This window comes from Canis lupus, chromosome 4, assembly GCF_011100685.1.
Source record: "Canis lupus familiaris isolate Mischka breed German Shepherd chromosome 4, alternate assembly UU_Cfam_GSD_1.0, whole genome shotgun sequence".
NCBI classification, from domain to species: domain Eukaryota; kingdom Metazoa; phylum Chordata; class Mammalia; order Carnivora; family Canidae; genus Canis; species Canis lupus.
Window position 1 is genome coordinate 14,500,622 of NC_049225.1, and position 15,352 is coordinate 14,515,973.

At 35.2% G+C, this 15,352-nt stretch overlaps 1 protein-coding gene and 1 long non-coding RNA gene across 5 annotated transcripts in view; one reads left to right on the forward strand and one right to left on the reverse strand.

Annotated features, from left to right (window-relative positions):
* Window positions 1–15,352, forward strand: part of CABCOCO1 (ciliary associated calcium binding coiled-coil 1) — a 117,323-nt gene that overhangs the window by 80,331 nt on the left and 21,640 nt on the right. The window lies entirely within an intron of this gene.
* The window catches only part of LOC119871457, a 40,912-nt gene continuing 37,310 nt past the window's right edge, over window positions 11,751–15,352 (reverse strand). For both annotated transcript variants that reach the window (XR_005357864.1, XR_005357863.1), the window contains one exon: window positions 11,751–13,408. This is a non-coding gene — a long non-coding RNA (uncharacterized LOC119871457). The remainder of the gene's footprint in view (window positions 13,409–15,352) is intronic.

Sequence of the window (15,352 nt, forward strand, 5' to 3'; positions counted from 1 at the left end):
CTTGTTTTTAAAGTAGAAATGACAATCACTCCTCAAAATACTGTTTTCTGTTTTTCAGTGGAGTCAAACTTGGAAATTAAATAAACTTTGCAGCAAAATTTTGCTTAGTGCTTAAGAGATGGAGCATTATGGTTAACCAAAATTTGCTTTTATTTTGACAAGTTAGATTTTGTGAAAAATCTATCAGTATCTCTTACTGACTTTGGTAAAAATAGTAGATCAAAAAGGAAGAAAGGAAGGAGAGGAAGGGAGAGAGAGGGAAAAAGAAAGAAGGAAAGAGAGAAAGAAGGAAGAAAAAAAGAAAACATTTTCCTTAATAAAACTCTTTTTTTTTATATTTTTTATTTATTTATGATAGTCATACAGAGAGAGAGGCAGAGGGAGAAGCAGGCTCCATGCACCGGGAGCCCGATGTGGGATTCGATCCCGGGTCTCCAGGATCGCGCCCTGGGCCAAGGGCAGGCGCCAAACCGCTGCGCCACCCAGGGATCCCAATAAAACTCTTTTTAAGAAGACACTTTAGTATCCAAGAGTGATATAACATTCAGTGAAAACAGAAGTTGCATTTTTTGAGTTACTAACATCAAGTCATTTGACTACAACTGAAATAATTTTTGATATGGGTACCAGGAATACACATAGAGAAAGGATAGTCTCTTCAACAAATGGTGTTGGGAAAACTGGACACCCACATGCAAAAGGATGAAATTGGACCTTATCTTACACCATACACAAAAATCAACTCAAAATGGACTCAACACTTGAATATAAAACTTGAAACTAAAACTCCCAGAAGAAAGCATAGGGGAAAAGCTTAATGACATTGGTCTTGACAATGATCATGGTTATGACACCAAAATCACAGGCAACAAAACCAAAAATAGACACATAGTTGTACAACAAACCAAAAAGTTTCTGCACAACAAAGGAAACAGAGTGAAAAGGCAACCTACAGAGTGGGAGAAAATATTTGCAAATTATATATTCAATAAAGGGTTAATTTCCAAAATATATAAGTCCTAAAATTCAATAGCAAAACAAAGCAAAACAAGGCTGATTTTTAAATGGGTAAAGGACTTGAAGAGACATTTCACCAAAGAAGTCATACAAATCAACAACAGGTAGTAAAGGTACTTATATTACTAGAGAACTGCAAATCAAAACCACATTGAGATATCACATCACATCTGTTAAGATGGTTATTATTTAAAAGAAAAAATAATAAAAGAAAAAAGATAATATTGGTGAGGATATGGAGAAATTGGAACTCTTGTATACTGTTGGTAGGAATGTTAAATGGTACAGCCACTATGGAAAATAGTAAGGAGGTTCCTCAAAAAGAAAATTAAAATAGAACTACCATATGATCCAGCAATCCTACTTCTGGGTAGGTAGCCAAAAGAATTGAAATCAGCACTTCAAAAAGATACTAGCATTCCTATATTCATTATAGCACTACTCACAATAACCAAGGTGTGGAAACAACATAAATGTTCATCAATAGATGAATGGATAAAGGAAATTGTGTGTGTGTTTGTGTATTGGAATATTAGTCAGCATTAAAAAAGAAGGAAATCCTACCATTTTCAACAGCATATGGATGAATCTGGAAGACATTCTACTAAGTGAAATAAGCCAGTCACAGGAGGAGAAATACTGCATGATTTTACTTACATGGAGTGTATAAAATAGTCAAACTCATAGAAGCAGAGAATATAAAATAGTTTTTGCCAGGGGATGAAGGGGGAGCTAGATGGGGAGCATTTAATGGGTATAAAGTTTCAGATAAGTTCTAGAGATCTACTGTACAACATAGTACCTGTAGTTAACAATACACTATTGCATATTTTAAAACTTAAGAGGTTAGATCTCATGCTAAGTAATTTTTACCACAAAAATAAGTAAACAAAGAAGCAAGAAATCCTTTGGAGATAGTGATAGTATCATAAGTGTATGGACATGTCCAATCTTATAAAAATGTATACATTAGTATGTAAAATTTTAAAATATAGAACAGTATACTTCAGTAAATCTGGGGAAAATTTTGGAAAATAGATGTTCTAAAAAACAAAAAATCCAGTAAATGGAATGTTCTGGTATGCTAGATTCCAGATTAAAAAACAAAGAAAACCTTAATGGTATAAGATTCTATTATTTATGATAAGTATCTCATTATGCAATTTGCCAATTTTACATATGAATAATATTTAAAAGTCATCTTTATTATATGGAAACAGTTTATGCAAATTTTACTTTCTTATTTTTCATTACTTTTAAATCTACTTTTGAGTTCTTTAATGGCTAAAGAATCTGTAATTATGAGCTAAAAGAAAAGATATTTAAATTAAAACAGGCTGCCTTGAATCCCCAGGGGAGTGATGAACTAGCATTTTAATTACCAACAAATTTAATTATTCAACCCAGGTGTGAACCAACAAAAGTTTTAGAGAACTTGTTTTAAATAAGTGTTTTGCATTTGTATGAAAATATGATGCCATTGAGTCTTATAGAGAATGCAGATTCAGAAAGTTATGAGATTTGTATTACAGTTACATTATTTTGCTTCAACTATAAATTCCCAGAACATTAAAGCTATCTGTATTTGACCATAAAGAGGGAAAGTTAAGCTGGTTGATATAAGGATTTTCACCTCTCTAACTAGACTTTCCCTCCATTATTAGAATTTACCCAAATCCCTGCCATTTTTTGGCAAAACTACAATGAAATGACTAATTTCCTTAATGGAAATAGATTTGTTCTGTACAGTTATACAAGTATGTAACTATATCTATAACCACTGATCTTGTTACTCTTCAAATTTTATAAAAATGTCTATTCAGTATAGCTTTTTTGGACTTATATGGCAAATCCTCAAAATAACAAGGCCCACAAAGACACATGGTAACTGCCACGAGTACAATTATTTTCATATTGACTTAACTCTAGTAAAATATCCAAATATTTTATCTCCTGGAGAACTACTTGAAAATACACTAATGATGTTGGGAGTTAGGACCAGGGGCATTTAAAACATCTTAATTTGGACCAAATATCCACCTTTATCATTACAGTGAATGTTTTTAAAGCCTTATCAAGAGGAGGTGAGCCAGTTTGGAAATGCTTTGCTATTTATATTTAATTATATTTCTATATTCACTGAGATCTATTTACATACCTACTGCCTAGCTAGCTAGACATATCATTATAAGTAATACATATTATTTGTAATAATATTTACATATGCTACTTATAAAAATGTACCACTTCTAAGTAATAATGCATGTATCTGTTGAATGTCTTTTGAGTTTGATTGTTTAGCCTGATAGTTCTAAAATATCCCTGTTATTTGTTAAAATATTACATAATTTTAACCTATTTAGATTTTGTTTCATCCAGACCACACATCTTACCAATTTTGCTATAGTTTGTGATAAGATTTTAAGTATATGCCACAAAAGATTAAATTACCTACATTCCTTTTTTTACCAAAGAAAATATATTTGCCACATGTGAAATCTACCTATCTTAAGTTTTGAAAACTAGAATTTTCTAATTAAAGAGAAGGACTCACTATTTTAGATGTTTAATCAAGAACCAGCTAATGACAGAATGGGTTGCTGGAGTTGCAATTTATACCAGAGTCACGCTATAGTGCCCTCCTGTGGAGGTTTGGTTAAAACTTCATTTTTATGCCCATGAGAATGATTTTCAAACAAAGTGACAAAATCATTACATTTATATTACTGAAGTTTGAAATAATTTGGTAATTTTTTTTCATTTGTAACTAGTTGTTAAACTTTTAAAATATAAAAGCATTCACAGTTCAGAAGATTTGCAGTACGAAATACAAATCAAAGCAGTCAGTTTTTTATCTTTATTTCTTATCTTATTGAAATAGATTTCTTTCCTTGATTTTTCCTTAAATACTTAAATAACAAAGAAGAAAGAGCATACTCAAATCTTTAACTAGAAAGATAAATCCTTCGTCCAAGACATTTTCAGATTTATGTAATAAAAACAGAGCTTTATTGTTAGAAACATAAAGACTATATTTTTAAACTACGAAAAAAATGACGAAGTTTAGAATATATACTTACTTATATTTGCCCAAAAATATGAAAAACTTTTTTCAAACTCAAGCTTTTTTTTCCCCCCCAATTCAAGATCTAAACTTTTTTCTAAGGATAAGTTAATGTTCCATTTTAGGTATTCATTTCAAAATAGTTTGGTTTGTTTTTCCTCTCAGCTCTAAACCTTCTTTTACTTTCAGTTTTCCCGGTTTGGAGCTGTTGTTAATTACCATGTATGTCAGGCACACACACACACACACACACATATGCACTCATATGTATACATACCCCAAGCTCTTTTTATTTATTCTCTACGCACGTTAATAATCAAGTTCAGTGTGTAAAAAATCCTCAGATCCCTGGATTTAGGTGTCTCATTATTCCTATTTAGTCTTTTCCTCCAGTAGCCTACTGCTTTACTACCCAACCTTTTTCATTTGCTAATGCTAAGATACCTGCTAACTATGCAGAGCCTAAACCCCACCTTCCTTCTTAAATGGAAAATTAGACAGGTGTTAAGAACCACTAAAACCTAATTAAGACTTTCTTAAAGAAGTAGGAGGGGGGAAAAACATTAAAAAGAGTTGAAACAAAAACCAGAAAGCTATCTGCAGCTCTTTATGTCAACAACAAATACAATGGATTTTTGTCTCTTCACATAAATCTCTTTAAATCTGTCTCTTGCAAATGGGAAGGGAAAAACACTGGTTTTTTAAAGTTTAAACGTCTGTAATTACAGACTATTAGGTAACTGGCAACATTCATGACTAGAGAAGTAAGTGGAGCTCTCTCTGAAGCAATAGCCATGATCAAAGAGATTATAAGTAAGCTCATCCAAACTAGAAGTGTCGGATAAAATCTTAAAATAAAAATAGGATGAGATAATGTGGAAAAGAGTGGAGAGTGGTGTTCATTTTCTTTAGTAAAATGAGATTAGAACCATAGTCAAGAAACTCAACCTAACTTAAAAGTAACCTTAAATTTTTAGATGATACACACTTAGTACTGCATATCCTTGTTCTTCTATGTTCTAAAGAGAATCTAAGAGAAAAATGGGATTTTCCAAGGCCAGGAATATAGGAGGTTCCATTGACAAGGAATGATGTAATCTGAAGTATCTTTAGAACAGTAAAATTAGTGGAATAAAATTGGGGCCCAGCCAGAAAATTTCCCTCAGACGGGTCCAGGATAAACCCCAAAAACTTTACAGCATGAGCATCACGTGGTCCACAGTCAAAAAGGAACACATGGGGCTCAAAAGATACCCTCAGAAAGCTAATTCAGCACAGCAGGAGTTTCATCTCTCTTTCTAGACTCCAGGCAGGTTTATGTCAATAAAATCAGATACAATCAGCCAGCTGAGACCACTGAAGGCTAGGTGATGGTAATCTTACATACTGAGTCTCGGTTTCCCACCAAAATCCCCTGGAGCAGCTACACTTAGCTAAACCAGCATGGTACTTAGTATTCCCTCACCCCAACATTCTTTGAGCTTCTACCACACTGTAGGCTCTAGACGTCCTCTTTGGAAAAGATGAAGGCCTCACCTTCAAGAAGTTCACTGTGTAGCTGTAAATGTCATTATCACCTACGTTCCTTGCAGGAAACTTTTTAAATCCTAAATTCCTTTTGTTCTCTCTCCTTCCTCTGTCATGTGAGCTATTGCAAAATTGCTCTGAGGGCTTGATGACAGGTGGGGAACAGAAGAATGGGTAACCAGGTCAGATAAATGAGGGAAGAAGGGAACATTTAAAGAGATGCTAACAGGGGCTCCTGGATGGCTCAGTCACTTGAGCAACTGACTCTTGATTTCAAGTTAGGTCATGAGATCAAGCCCACATGGGGCTCTGAGCAGGATGTGGAACCTGCTTAAGATTCTCTCTCCCTCTGAACATGCATGCATGGTCTGTCTCCAAAATAATACTAATAAAATAAAATAAATTAATAAAATAAAATAAAATAAATAAATTAAAATAAAATAATAAAAATAAATTAAAAAGAGATGCTAACAATTCTAACCCAGTGTTTCCTATAATCCCTTTCCCTTATTATTTCTTAAATGATATCCCACCAAGGGATGGGTCTGTGCTGCTCTCTAAGCTTGATCATGTACCTGAATCATCTGTAGTACTTTCAAAAATCAGCTCTTGACCTGCCTTACCATAACTCGAGTTCAATAGGTTTAGGTTAGGGCTTGGCATCTCTAAATCTGAAAAACCCCATGGTGATATTGATGTACAAGCCTGGTTGAAAGCTGGAAAATTAAACTTTGCCTGCTACAACTAGGTGTAATTTGCTGGCATACTTCCTACCATCTTCTAAGTATAGATGGTTTATTATTAGGCAGTTGGGGACTGTTAATGAGGACAACATGATCTGTGGCAGAACCCTCTGAATTGTCATCAAAAATCCATTCTCTCACTTTGCCCTTAATAGAGGATTTTCAGCTGGGCAAATCGTTGACTGGAATAGACTTCATTTTCCAGGCTCTTTACAGTAAGTAAATAAGTAAGCTTAGCCTTAACAGTTTGTGGCTGATGGGATGTGAGGAGAAGTAAAGTATGGAACTTAATGGAAGTGTCCTTAAAGAGAAGGAGCATATCCTTTTTGCCTTTCTCCTATTTTTCTGGCTAGAATATGAAAGGGATGGTGGGGTCAGTTAAGTGACTGACTCTTGATTTCAACTCGAGTCCTGATCTCAGGATTATGAGATTGAGTCCCACATAAGGCTCCATGCTGGGTGTGGATCCTGCCTAAGATTCTCTCTCTCCATCTCTCTCTGCCTCTAGCCCTCCCCCAGTCTCTCTCAAAAAAATATATAATTTTTTAAAGATTTTATTTATTTGAGAGAGAGTGAGTGAGTGGGAGAGAGAGCATGAGTGGGAGGAGCAGAGAGAGAGGAAGAAGCGACTCCCCTCTAAACAGGGAGCTGGATGCAAGGATCCATCCCGGGATCCCAGGATCATGACCTGAGTTGAAGGCAGAGGCTTCACGGACTGAGCCACACATGGGCCCCAATAAGTAAATCTCTAAAAATGGGGAGATGGCTTCAGATGGAGCAATTATTTTGGACCAGAGGATAATCTTGCAAAAATGAATGAAGGCCAACATGGAGGAACAACAAGAATAGAGAAATCTAGACCCAAAAATAATAGCCTTCTATTGCTTAACTCTGGATATTTATGTGAAGCCAAGGTAAAATAGTATCTTGTTAAAGCTGTTGAACTTTGGATTTTCTGTCACTTTAACAGCTAACTGCTGTCCAAATACACCAATATCACTATTTTATATTATTAACAAATATTACCCACTTTTAACTTTAAAAGTTAAATTAAAAACATTTTAATGATAGCCCAGAATTGAAATGTTATATTTTATCCTCTCAAAATATTTGTCTTTGTCATATAATTCTAACATAAACATTGTAGAATACATTATATGTTAACAATTATATTGGATGATACACATTGTAGCAGTTTGAGTCTTCTTGCAAAATATAAACAGTAGAAACCTCATTAATTCAAACCTAAATAACTTAGAATTTCAGAATGTCAACCTGGTCTACACTAATAGTAAAATTTTAGTCTATAAAAGAACAGAGACACATAATGTAGACAATATTACGTGGAAGCTGTTTATAAATAGCCTCTTGCTTCCTTAAGACAGGATTTTAATTTGGCAGTATTCACTGTTTATATACAAATGGACATTGTTATTATAAATGAAGTGGGGGTTTTTAAAGATTTTATTCATTTATTTGAGAGACAGAGAGAGCATAAGCGGATGACAGGGAGGGGAAGTGGGTTGGCAGAGGGAGAAGGAGACGCAGACTCCCCGCTGAGCATAGAGCCTGTTGCTGAGCTAGTAGAGGTTGATGTGATGCAGGACTCCATGAGGGGCTCCGTGAGGCTCCATGTGGGACTCCACGTGGGGTTCGATCCCTGAACCCTGAGATCATGACCTGAGCCAGTCAGATGCTTCACCCGCTGAGCCACCCAGATGCCTCTCAAGTAGGGTTTTTTAAAGTCATTAAGGTAGATGGAGAATCTCTACTTGTACTATTTTGTTAGCAGTTTATTTCAGTTACTATACTAATCTTTTTAATAGATGTCCTGCAAGAGTGCTACAGAAAGTTGTTTAGGTGACCAATTTCTTCATTTTCTCAAGAATGATACATAGATCCTATATACACAGGAGAGAAGTTAATTTATCATAAACAGTGGATGCCTTAGGCACAAAGGCTGACTTCTCTGGGAACCCTGGTTAAGAAGTTGAGAATGCCACCACTTAAAAGTAAAGCTCTATTTAGAAAATATTCTATAATGTGACTGCTATTACGTTGAAACTCAATTTTTACTCAAGTCATCCAAATTAATACTATTAACTTGAATTCTTCAGAAATTTGAACTCTTTTTTTTATTCCATCTGTGATAAAAACTCTTATCTAAATGTTAAAAAAAAAGCAATTCTAGACTACATTTTTAAGCATGAGACTAGTATGATAAAAGCAGTATTTTGATCAAAGTAACTTGGCAATGTTATACACAACATTTGAAGTGAAAAAGGATTAGAGACAAAAAGATAAATGAGGAAATTAGGAAATAGAGAAGTGGTAAAAAAAATATATAGGCTCAGGATATAGCAATGGAAATGGAAAGGAATGAGCATATATATGTAAAAATATTATTTAAAAAGTTAACAAAGAAGTTGATATCAATCTAGATATGAAAGACTAGGAAGGTGAATCAAATCTTGTATGGATTTGATGACAAGAAGATCTGAAAGTAATTGTGCCATTGACATAATTAGAAAAGATATTTTCATAATGATAATAAAGGTTGTGGTGATGACTTTAGTGTTAAATACATTAAATTTATAATGGAATATAATTGATAATAGAATGACAAAGTATAAACTTCCTATAGACAATTGGAGATACATAGCTACATATATTAGAAAGGCCATTGTTTGATTCAGGAGAGGGAACTCTTGTATAATAATTAATGTCTAGCCATCTTTGTGCAGATATGGCTTCTACCACCCACTATGACATCTTAATACAAAGGTACAGAGTCCAAGGTCACATTGCCATATGAATGTGTGCTTTAGGACCAGGCCCCAGACGTGTGTAAATAGTGGAAGAGAAACCAGGTTTGAGAGGTATGAGCTAGAAGCTAGTCTATGGAAATTTTTAATAATTATCAGCAGTGTAAAAGTTATTCAAGTCTTGCAATAAGAATTAAATGACATTTTAAAAACTCTAAAATATATTTTTGAAGACTTGGAAGAAAAACCCAAGTGCAAATGAAATGCAAACATTTTATTCAATAAATTTTGAATATGCCATTTTAACTGCAATTTGGGCAGACTTTTGGAATGTTTTAGTTCAACAAGTGAGAAATTACAGCTTGTGATTTGGACTTATATTCAGAGTACCTTCTTTTGTCATTTTAAAATTGATTTATTAAAGAACTGAGAAAAATTCAAAGTATAGTGGAATATGAAACAAGGGCAATACAGATGAGCAATTAAATCAGTAGAAATTATTCTGACATCAATGAGTAATTGTAAGCCCCCCAAATTCAGATCAGAACAAAAGTAGTAATCCAATAAGAAGAAATACATTTTAAATCGAAGCAATGAATAGGCTTCTAGATTGCTTGATAGTCCAATTAGTGAAGAGGAGTGAATCATATGAACACATTGTAAAAAGATTTAAATTTCTTTCATTTTCACAAAAACTACTAACATCAATGAAGATAACATCAAACGTATGATATGCCTCTACAGCGGAGACATCGACACAAATTGATTAATGAGTGCCATCCATTCAACAAGTAACGATTATTTTAAATTGTTCACTGCAGAAAAGAACCTGAAAAGCATCTTAAATTCTGTAAGTCAAATATGAAAGGGAACTTGGATACGGGTTTTCTGAAATTTGACATCAATCCTCAAATGTACATGATACTACCGATAATGAGTTACAAAGGCTGAAATTCCATTAATGAGCTAGAGCAAAGACCAACTAATCTTTACATTCTTTCTATGGAAGATAATATTACAAAATCGTTGTCATGTGAAGAGCTGATTAGAGTATGAAACCCAAAAAGTAGAGTAAAATATATCACAGATGTGAGGTCAAGCAGCTAATGATCTTTAACTTATTTTTCTGTTTTGTGATATTTTTAGAATTTATCAGCTTTTTAAAAAGATTCTATTTATTTGAGAGAGAGAGGGAGAGAGAGCACGAGCAGAAGGAGGAGCAGAGGGAGAGGGAGGACGCAGACTCCCCGCTGAGCAAGGAGCCCAATGTGGGACTCCATTCCAGGACTCCAGGATGATGATCTGAGCTAAAGGCAGATGCTTCACCGACTGAGTCACCCAGGCACCCCCATCAGCTTTTTAATATATATAATTTCTCGCTACTACTGTTGTCATTCTATATGTTCACTTTTGCATGTAATTTTGTATCATACCTTAGCTTCGGGCTCCCCAAAACCTACTCTGGCTGCCCCTCGTACATGGTTCTCACTGGGTAGAGGAGCAGGGACACTTATTTTTTACAGCTAGAAAGTGATGACATCTGTGGTCCGGAGGGCTTGGAGGACGTTGTGACAGGGAAGGGAGACAGAAGTAGCTGTCAGATTTCAGCACAGCTCAGACAGGACTTGCTAAAGATACAAAAGGTGAGCGAGAGGGAGGAATTGCAGATGGCCCAGGGATTCTGATTTGAACAACCAGATGCATATTAGCACCATTCCTTGGAAGACTGGGGAAGGAACAGGTTAAGGGAAGAAATGAAGAGTTCCTTTGGACATGGTGAGTTTGTCATGATCTCCCCACTATACCACACCGCCTTCTCTGTTGCTTATCAATTGCACTTCATATTATAGTCACACCCACATCAGACTATAAACTCAAGGAGGGTAGAGAACTCACTGCTCTTTGCCCTCCTGAGCTTAAAATTTCCATTCAATTGAATTTAACATGTATTGCACCAAACACATAGAAGATGCTGTACCAGAACTAGTTTTAAATCCTTTGAATCAAACTTGCCCTACAAAAAATGCAAATGCATGAGAACCCAGGTTTAGAATGAAGTAGACCAGATTTAACACCTTATTTCTGTCTCCTGCCAATTGTGGCATCTTGGAAAAATACCATAACCCCTCAGAGCCTCTTGTTTCTCATCTAGAAATCAGAATAATTATCCTTACCTTGTAGGAGTATCACAAGTAAAAATAAAACCATGTATGCAAAATGCTTATCACAGTGAGAAGCACCCATGAGCACTGAATAAAATGGTAGGATGCGCTTGCATTTGTTTTCTTGCTAATACGGATAATATCTATAGCACAGACATCACAAAATCAGTGTACTAGAAAATGTTGAGAAAGAAAAGTTACACTTTCAGCATAAGAACATATCTTAAATTATTTCAGGAAAAGATAATAGGCTTCTGCACTCTTTCAGTCCTGAAAAGGGGGAGGGGACCTAAGTGCTGTGAGCAAGAATAGAATGAATTTACCCAATTCTTTACTGCACTATTTAACCTCTGCTTTCTTAATCATATGCACAGCAGGGGAAAGGATGTGCTAAAACAATTCATGTGTCATGAACAAAGCAGCCGCAGATTTTAGCTCAAAAATCACACTAGGAAAACCACCAGTTGGAAGTAAAGTAATAAGGCCAAATTTATTTTTTTAATTGAGTCTTGAGTTACAAGCAACCCTTTAATTACATTAATCAAGTAGGCTTCCTCTCAGCAAAGGATGAGGGAACTGCATTGTTCTAACTTTTACTAAACTTATTTTAAAAATTGCTGGCTATTATTGGGACATATGGAAAACAAATCCTTTGATTTCTTTTTTTATTTTTTCCCCATCATTTCAATGTAGCTATAGCAAAAGACAAACATACACTTACTTCTTAGACATGACTTACTCCAAAAGACTACAAACCACATTTTAAATTTAAAACATGTAAATTTTTAAAACATTAGCAGTCATCAAACAAAATTTCATTTTGTTGTTAGACTTCTACATAATCATTTTCATTTCCATAGCTCTCAGCTTTGAATTTTTGATATAATTTCCCACAAAATCCCCCCCAAAATGGGTTCTACCAATTAAATGCCAGTTAGCATGTTACTTGCCCCATGTGACAAGTGGCAAACACAAGGCACATAGGAAATTAAATGACTTGCCCAAAGGTTATGTAGTTAATAAACACTAGAGCTGGGACTAAACCCAGACCCATGTGACCCCAGCTTTTCACCAACACTGTGTACATCTCTTATCTGGGAATGTGCTTCTTACTCTCTCTGTTTTTGTAAAGGCCACTTTCCCTGTCTATCTCTCTGTCTGGGATTTTTCCCTCTCTATCTCACCCCATCTGCTTGCTAGCATTATTTATTCTTTCGGATTTAATTCAGGCACTATCTCTTTTACATTTTCCCTGAATCTCTTTCCCTCTTCCCTTCCACCACAATGAGATAGTTCTTTCCTCTAAATTTCTAGGACACCCTACATATACTTCTAATAATTATTTCACTCTGCAATTTACTGTGTATGTCATCTCTACAAGCCCCACCCACCCACACACTAGATTGTGACCTCCTTGAAAGTCGAGGAATGTGTATTAGTTGTGTCTGAATCCCCAGGGCCTAAGCAGTACTTGTCTCATTAGTGCATGCTCAGTAAAGGTATGCTAAACATGATTGTATATATGAGAGTTTTAGAAACATAGACTGCCTTGTTTTCTGAGAAAAAAAAATATGAAATATTTAAGGGGGAGCTGGTAGATTAGCTGAACTTTTGAAGACCTGTAGGATTGATATTGATATCTTTACAGGAAATGTAAAGAAACAAATAATATTTCTGGCATTGCCAGTCATACTTTGAGAATGCAATAAAATAATTAATATTTTACAGTAAGAGCCCTAAAAGTATACATGAAACATTCTCTCTCATCTTTATAAATGATTATTGCCATGTAATTTACACATTGTTCAAGTAAGTATGACAAACATGGCATGTTTTCAATCAGTGTCACCAACCAGCCCAGCAACAATCCATTTGATCTAATACTTCATAAATGAGACTTGTTTGAACCAGGTGGTTGGTTTCTTTCAGATAACTGAGGATAATCTTGGTTCTTAATCAAACAAAACCAGTCCTTCAGTAGGCGGCACTCTTGTGTTGCGCTGGCGTATCAGGCCTCCTCACACCAGGAGGTGCTACAGGGCCAGAGCTGATGTCCTCAGAAAGGAAATGCCATCCGCCTGGGTCCTTACTTACTACCATGCAGCAATCATAAAGGAGCTCAATCTCCATCTAAGGAAAAATAAAAATCATCTGTGTCTTAGTAAAAAATGGAGTTAAATGAAACCACTAATTCAATAAAGTTGAAGTAAAATATGACAAACACTTTGGGAGGGAGGTTCTGTGGTGCGAGTTTACGTTTCCAAATGCACACCTATATTCTGCAGACCTATATTTAAGTATATCAGCCATTTGCTACTTTTCTCTTGAATTAACATCTTGTCCTTTGAAAGAGTAGCAGCATTTCAGTGCTATTCCTGTATGTGTATAGTCAGTAATGTTTGTCAAGAGCTTTGGGAGAAAGGACTACACAAATGTCAGTAGTTATTAATATTTGGATTTTTAAAATATATTTATGTATCAATGTGTTTTCCATAATCTATGACCACAGGCCTATTTGTATCCCTCCAATTATAAACATTTTAAGTAAAAATAACCATTAACCAACAACAGTATTTCTTCTGTTCCTTATGATCAAAGTAATATTTATCAGCAATTAACAAGTATGTTCAGCTTCTTCAAGAGCCAAGTTTATTTTAAAATATTTTTATAGTCAAGTGTTTTAATGCCACTTACTCCTCTGGCTTTGGATAATTATTATGAAGAGTGGCTACCTGACAATGGAAACACCCAAATACTCCACAATGCCCTTCCCACCCTTGCTAGTCTCTTCATTTGGCTGATTCCCTAACTAGCACATCATTTAGTCATCATCTAACTAAAGTATGACTAACCCAGTAGTCCCCTATTCTAGCCCAGTTGTGGCCATTTCCATGTATTGTTATCATTGATTTTATATCCCCTGCCTTCTAACTTCACCTCCAGATTGTAACCCCTGTGAGTACAAAAATCCTACCTGTACAGAATGCACCCAGATCAATTGAACTGAACTGAAATCTAATTCTTCCCCAAGAGGCAAAACTCTGCTTTTAAATATGTGATCTGGCATAGCGTACAGCTTACTAGCAAAAAGTCATAGCAAAGCCAGCAAAGTGATTTTCTTGCTCTTCTGTTAAATGATATTTCTACCCTGTTTTCTTTGAAAGATCCAATGTATTAAAAAGGAGGGTGGAGGATAATGAAAGAGTTGGGTTGACCTACCCTTGGTTCTCAAGTTCTCTAGTTCAAATTCTAGTTTAGCTTAAAAAACAAAATTGATTTGAGGACCTCTTACCATGTGCCCCATCCACTCATGCATTTTTAAGAATCATACAAATTCCCATGTTTGGCATTGACTCATATAGGTCAAAACGTAATGATAGTGTTACATGAAGCAATCTACCAATACAGGCCTGTCCTCTTTCTGGCTCAAGCTGGCAACATTAGCCCTTCACTTTTATGTGCACTAAATTTTACTCTAGTTTTAATAATAATAACAATACATATAATAATAAAACCTTGTTTATATAAGAGGTTCATCTAGTTAAAAATGCAGTGAGACTCATGGTACTTTATACGACCCAATTTATATTCCCTTTGATGATTTGAAGGTGATAACTCCGTGTGATTCATTGCCACCTAGTTCTGAATTTCAATAACATAATGACTCATCATGATTCTTACATTTCTTAGAGAACCAGCTTGGCTAAACCATTGCAGTTGTTTTTACTGGGGTCATCTGAACTACGGTTCCCAAAATGCTCATGAAAGGGATATGCTTATGTGTTCTGAACAGCCATAATCTATCATGGCTGGTGCCAGGTCGACACATTATGAGTTAACAGTGTCAGCCCAGTGAATTAGAGCTCTGTTGTAGACCAGCTTGCTACGCAATTATTTCCAGTTCATATCCTATAAATCATCACTCTTCACATGACCATCAGCAATTTCCATCTAATATTCTAAACATCCATGTTTTGTGTTAATTGTGCCGTCTGATTCTGTACCTAGAACAATGTGACATGACTGGTCCCGATAGCTTAGAAAATAAATTTCACTATCACTAGAACCTATTTA